We start from the raw sequence: 6,595 nt of genomic DNA on the forward strand, positions 1-6,595 counted from the left end.
TGAAACCAACTTTGATTAACTTAAGCCAAAAAAATATTTACAGGAAGATTACTGAATAGCTCATGAAATGGAAGAGAAAGCTAAACCATCAAATCTTGGGAACAGCTGGCTCAGGGCCTCAGCCCAGGGAAAGCAGGACACACCTGCCCTGGGCCCCAATCTGTCCCCACTCAAGTCAGAGGCCCAGAAGGAGGAACCTGATTGGTTGGGATGGAGTCGCATGCCCTCTGGGCCTCTTCCTCTCCCCCAAGGGGTGGTACTGGGCAGTTTGATGGGCAGTTCCACTACAGTCACGTGAAATGGGGAAAGTGCAGTTCCTTAACACAAAGTGGGAGGAGAAGAACTCTTCCCAGAGGGAGGAGTATTGGGTGCACGTTTGCAAACTTGGAATACTACCTCATCGCTCTTAAGAAGATTCCAGATACTTGTACCTAAGACCCTGGTATGAGGTATGTATTCAATAAACAGTAGCTATTGTGGTTATTATTGTTGTCAGAAGGCTAAGATTACTTGTTGTTTTAGTATGAGGGCAAGGTTAAGAAGTTAATTCTTTTTTCTTTTGGGTCCAATGGATTCTCTTTACACCAGATGTGACTAAAATGCAGATTTCCCGAGCCCGTTATCAGACTGAATGGATTAGAATCTCCATAGAGGTGAGTTTCTGGCCTCTTCTTTAACGAGTAACACATGGGATCCTCTTGCATATTATGTTTTGAGAACCAGAGTCTTTAGTGATTAGGTGTGAGGATTTAACTCTGCTCAGGAAACATTTTATTTATTTATTTTTAAAGATGTATTTACTTGAGAGAGAGCGAGAACAAGAAGGGGGTGAAGAGAAAGAGGGAATCTCCCAAGCTGCCTCCCTGCTGAGCATGCAGAGGCCCCATCCCCCAGCACTCAGGGGCTGGATCCCAGGAGCCTGAGCTCATGACCTGAGCCAAAATCAAGAGTTTGAAGCTTAACGGACTAAGCCACCCAGGCACCCCAGGAAGTGGTTTAGGAGAGATTTTTTTTCTACCATCACAGCTGTGGACGATGGGTTTTGCTGAAGGAGTAAAATGACCTAATCAATCAAATAAGCTGTGTTTTGTACCCTCGCTGCACACTGGTATCACCTGGGAAACATCTTGGAGAGCCCAGGTGTAGCTAGTTCTTACCAGCAACCAGATGTTTTCAGTGTACACCCAGGTTGGGAACTACGGAGATGTCCCTTTACACCCACTCTGGAAGCCTAGTGGTCTCATCCTTCTGTCGATGGCTCAGGATATGCGGAATTGTGCAGTTTCAGAGCACTGTCTCTTCAGTTCCCCCATCTGATCCCAACAGTTACCCAGTCCTACGGCAGGTGGGGGTAGGTGGTAATTTGCTCTTGATTTTAGAGATGAAGGAACTGACCACTCAAAGATTCCCGGACTAGTGATTCCACCAAAACTGCATAGCTTAGTAAAGGCAGAGTCAGAACTCGGGCTTGTTCTTCTGGCTCCCGGCTCCCTGCTCTGTACACTTCCCTCTCAGAGACTGGAGCGTTCAGATTTTCCAAGCTTTCTTTCAGTTACAGTTTCAAGGAAATCTGAGGGTGAGCCCTAAGCCCTTCTCAAGAGAGCTTATGTGAAAAACATCCTTCAGGGCTTTTAGCCACTTTCTGGGAGGTCTTTAAGTCATCTCTGTCCCTGGAGCTTTGATTTAGCTACCAGTTCTGAGTCTGGTGCCTTCGGGGGTTAGAGGGGTAAGGGCTGCGATTACAAACCACAGCACCCCTGCCAGCTTCCTGCGGGTGGGCTCATCCTCCGAAGGAACATTCCCAGATGAGTTGTCAGCTCTGCTACAAGAGCCTGCGTTAGATTTCTCCCCTCCAGACAGCACTGAGCAGACAACTACACCCAGCAAACACTTGATGACTAGAGTAGATTTGCTACACGGAGTAGATTTTTCTCACTCTTCTGACTTTCCCAGCATCGGCTACCTCTTGACCATCTTACTTTTTCATTAAAAAAAAAAAAAAAAAACCTAATATATAGTCACCAAAGGACATAAAGGAGTACCAAAAAGGAGAACCACTTATAATAGTGATGATTAATTATTATAAACACTCCGAGTCTAACAAACTTTGATTTAGTCCACACAATACTCAGTCTGCACATGAGGACATTCAGAGCCTGAACTCTTGCCCACCATCCCCCTTCCCGTACACAACCACCAGGAAAACACACGACATCCTTAAAGCGTGGGCTACTTTTGCCTTCTTTCTTGCGTAGCCAACTCTTGCTACTCCTTGAAGGTGACAGGCATTTGGTATTTCTGGGTCTTTGCTCTGCTGGGCTTGATTGACATCAAGAATAGTTCTCTGTTTGGCCCATGTGGCCAGTTTCGGCTCTACTATTAAGGCACAGCCCAAAGACAACCTCTCTGTTACGGGCTGGATTGTGTCTCCCTAAAATTTGTATGTTGAAATGTCAGTCTCCAGTATCTTGGACTGTGACTGCATTTGGAGAGAAGCTCTTCAGAGGTGATTGAGCTACCCCTGAGACCATTAAAGTGGTCCCTAATCCAATCTGACTGGCATCCTTGTAAGAGGAAATTTGGTTGTAGATATAGATTCTGGGGAGTTGTATGCACCGAGGACAGGTCACGTGAGAGGACACAATAAGAAGAAGCCATCCACAGATCAAGGAGAGAGGCCTCGGGAGAAACCATCCCTTGCTGACACCTTGATCTTGGACTTCCAGCCTTCAGAAAGGTAAGGAGATACATTTCTGTTGCTTAAGCCACCTAGTCTGTGGTATTTTGATACGGTAGCCCTAGCAAACTAACACACTCTCTAAAACCTTTCTTGATGCCCAGTCCTGCCCCCAGGAAGAGCTAACACTCCTTGCTCTCACCAGATCCCCTTAGTGAACTGTTTTCCTGTTCAGTCACAACCTCTGGGCCACATGTTCTTTGTGGGCCATGTCTCATTTCTGCCTTTCTGGCATCTTGTGTAGTGCTGAGCACACCCTAGACTTGGGAAAGGAGATGAAGGGATAAATGAATGAGCAACCTGAGGCTTCAAGCTCTTGCCCGGTGTCCTGGCCTCTGAGTAGGGGGTCCAACAACTGCCTGTGGTAGATTGATTTGGTTCCTGTACACTGTAGATGTTCATGGAGGGGTGAAGGGACTCCAGAGATGGTGGGGGTCGGGCAGACAGGCGGGACCCAGGAGTGGTGGTCGTCTGGTTCCCGCCCCATCCTCCCAGCTGCACTTCCTCCTGCTGACTCACAGGCCTTGGAACATGAGTGAGTGAGTCCTGTGCTTTGCAGCATCCTGGCCTGGGCCCCTGGCATTCAGCCCTCCCTTTAGGCTGTCGGCCACTTGATCACAGGCAGAAGATGTGAATTCCCCGAGGTCCCATTGTGTGGTCCTCTTCTCAAAGTCTGTTTCTCCACCCCAACTTCTGGAAGTCCCTTTGGAGGGTCTGACAGACGGTCTGTCTTTCCCACCCCTCCAGCTGGACAGGCTCAGGGAACAGAAGGAGCTTTCTGGGAACAGACGCGGGAGGAGGAGCCAGGAAGAGTGACAAAGGCACAAGTTTGGGCTTTCTCTGCTCTGTACTTGTTGCCCAGGCAGGGTTCCGAGCTGCCTCCAAAGTGGTCCTCTGGTAGCAAGGGCAAAGCAAAAGAGATCTGCTAACAGGATAGCATTTATGCGTAAGCCAGCCCACCCCAGGTTTCAGGCCTGATGGTGGACAGCCTCTTTGCATAAGGAAACCCTCTGGAGGGAATAGTTTAAGTGAGAAAGAGGCCAGGCAGGCAGGCCTGGCCTAGGATCAAAGCAGTAGGTCTCAGAGGGTGGGCTGAGTGGAGGACAGGCTGGATCTGACTTCTGGGTCAGTGCCATGAACAGGGCAGTGGGGAGCAGGGCAGGCTTGGGTGGTGCGGAGGGCGGGAGGCATCCCCACGTCTGCCCTCACCTGGGACTCCTGCAGCGCTGTGAAGGTGTCAGAAACGGGCAGTGGCAGTGTGTGGTGGCCAGCAGAGTTGGAGGTGCCCTGGGGAGGGTGGAGGCTTCCTTGGAGGCAAGGCCGACTTCTGCAGCAGGCTTGGTGCCTGGGGCCCATGCCACTTGGAGGGGCCCCAGTGATGTTTTGCTTTCTTTTAAAATCAGAAGAAAATAAATGAACTCTTTTTTTTAAGATTTTATTTATTTATTCATGAGAGACACAGAGAGAGAGGCAGGCAGAAGGAGATGCAGACTCCTCGCAGGGAGCTCGATGTGGGACTCGATCCTGGGGCCCTGGGATCATGCCCTGAGCCCAAGGCAGACGCTCAACCACTGAGCCACCCAACCGTCCCAAGAAATGAACTCTTAAGATACAAAAAGTCACATGTCATATGATTCTATTAATAGGAAAGGTCCAGAATAAGCAAATTCCATAGAGACAGAAAGTAGATTAGTGAGTGCCAGGGGCTGGGAAGAAAAGGCAGTGGGGAGTGACTGCTTCTGGGTTTGGGGTGTGTGTGTATCGTTGCTTCTTGACATGATAAAAGCGTTCTGGAATTTGCTAGTGGTGAAAGTTGCACGACCTTGTGGATATACTAAAAATGAATGAATTGTACACTATAAAAGGGTCTGTTTTGTGGCATGGGGATTATATCTCAAATAAAGCTGTTATTTTATGTTTTAAAAGAAAAGGGGTCGGGATCCCTGGGTGGCTCAGTGGTTGAGCGTCTTGCCTTTGGCACGGGGCGTGATCCCAGGGTCCTGGGATGGAGTCCCACATGGGGCTTCCCACAGGGAGCCTGCTTCTCCCTCTGCCTATGTCTCTGCCTCTCTCTGTGTGTCTCTCATGAATAAATAAAATCTTTAAAAACAGTAAAAGCGGGGGTGGGGGCAGGGACAAAGAAATAAAAGAAGAAAATCTAGAACAATAGCATAACGTATAATCTTTAACCCAACGAACAAGCAGTGTGTTGAAACAGAAACGACGAGATGAGGTTAGACAAAACTAACCTACCGGCTTTCATCTGGCGTACTAACTCTGTTGAGGCTTTGTGGCATGCTGAGCTGATGAGAATTTTGAGGCTGCATGTAGGCTTGAAAAGATTAGGCAGGGTGATCAGTTGGGCACAGGGAGGGGGTGGAGGACAGGGTAGCAGTGGCAAGTGTTTGCTGTCCCTGAGTGCATGACCTCAGTGAGCCTCCCCAGCTTTCACACTCCCTGAGACACTCCTATGAAACAGGAAGGGGAAACGTGGGCCCCAGAAGTGGGTTAGAAAGTGGAGGGAGGCTTTGTTACAGCCGCACAGACCCTGCTCCGCCCAAGCCAGCCACCCCGGTTTCATTCTTGTAATGACCCATCACCTGCGGCCCCCAGGAACAGTCCGCCAGCAGAGCCCTTCTCCAGCATTGTGCAGGTCCCTCCTCATGGTGCGGCTTTTCTTTTTTATTTATTTATTTATTTATTTATTTATTTATTTATTTATTTATTATTTATTTTTAATTTTTAATTTTTAATTTTTAATTTTTATTTATTTTTATTTTTATTATTATTATTTTTTTGGTGCGGCTTTTCTAATTGCCCCTGCTTTTCTCCATCAGAGAACTCTCCTTGGAGAAAGGGCCATTGAGTAAAGGATTTAGGCCAACCCTTTCTTGGTGCAGATCCCATCATTAAAATATATGCATCGCTAGCACTCCTCTCTCCTTCCTGTGGGGCTCAGCAAGTAACATCCCCCCTCCCCTACTTTTCAGAGTATGTCAAGAGACTGGCTTTGGGCAGCGGAGAAAAATACATTTATCATTGAAACGACAGCCACAGCAGGCAAAGCTGTTTTTATCCGCTGGTGGTGGAGCTGGCCTTATCCCTTCTGGGAAAAATAATGAATATTAGAGGTTCTGTTTACAAATATGCACCTTTTGCTGATTCTCTCACCACCCAGCAATTTTTCAACAGGACAGCTTTCTTGGAAAGACTGCACACTGCCAGAAGATGATAAAATGTGGTATCCAGAGAGACGCCTGGGGCTCTGTTTGTTTAACCGGGTAATTGGGCTAATTTGGCATAGACTCTGAAAGGTCATCTTCCCACAGCCAAGTCGCCCCAGGTGCTGGTGTGCACAGAGGCTGTCTGCTGTATAATCAGGTCTAAAGGCTCCTCCCCCTCTTTACCTGCTTCTCATAGGGCTACCCTCCGGGACAGGTTTATGCCGCCCTCCGCCATAGACCTTTATGGGAGATAAATTTTGAACTCTTTGATCTGCATAAACCTTTCTAGAAAGAACCAAATGTGTGAGGCTCATTTCCCTCATCTCTTTGCTATTTGAAGCTCACCCCGCTTTTCCTCCCGGGCTCACTAATACGCTTAAGCCCTAGAACTGCTAATGAGATCAGAAAGTGATTAGCTGTCAGTCCACAAGAGCAATTGATCAGTGATGGTTTTAGGTGGAGGAAAGCAAATGCCCTCAGTGAGAGTCCACAGATTTTTCTGATCCTATTTGGGGTCCTCTTTATCATCTATGACATTTTTTTCAGGGTCTGTTGTCTCTACAAGATTGTCTGCAGAACCTCACGGCAGGTGCTGTCCACATGTCTTCTCTAGAAAGCCCAGAGTGACTGTTCT

General features: G+C 47.9%; 1 long non-coding RNA gene across 1 annotated transcript; it reads left to right on the top strand.

Moving 5' to 3' along the window:
* Window positions 1-308: 308 nt before the first annotated feature.
* LOC112649900 (uncharacterized) lies at window positions 309-2,727 on the top strand. Its single transcript, XR_003129781.3, has 3 exons — window positions 309-449; window positions 589-653; window positions 2,590-2,727. It is a non-coding gene; the product is annotated as an uncharacterized LOC112649900 (long non-coding RNA).
* The last annotated feature ends 3,868 nt before the right edge of the window (window positions 2,728-6,595 follow it).

This window comes from Canis lupus, chromosome 19 (assembly GCF_003254725.2).
Source record: "Canis lupus dingo isolate Sandy chromosome 19, ASM325472v2, whole genome shotgun sequence".
NCBI classification, from domain to species: Eukaryota; Metazoa; Chordata; class Mammalia; order Carnivora; family Canidae; genus Canis; species Canis lupus.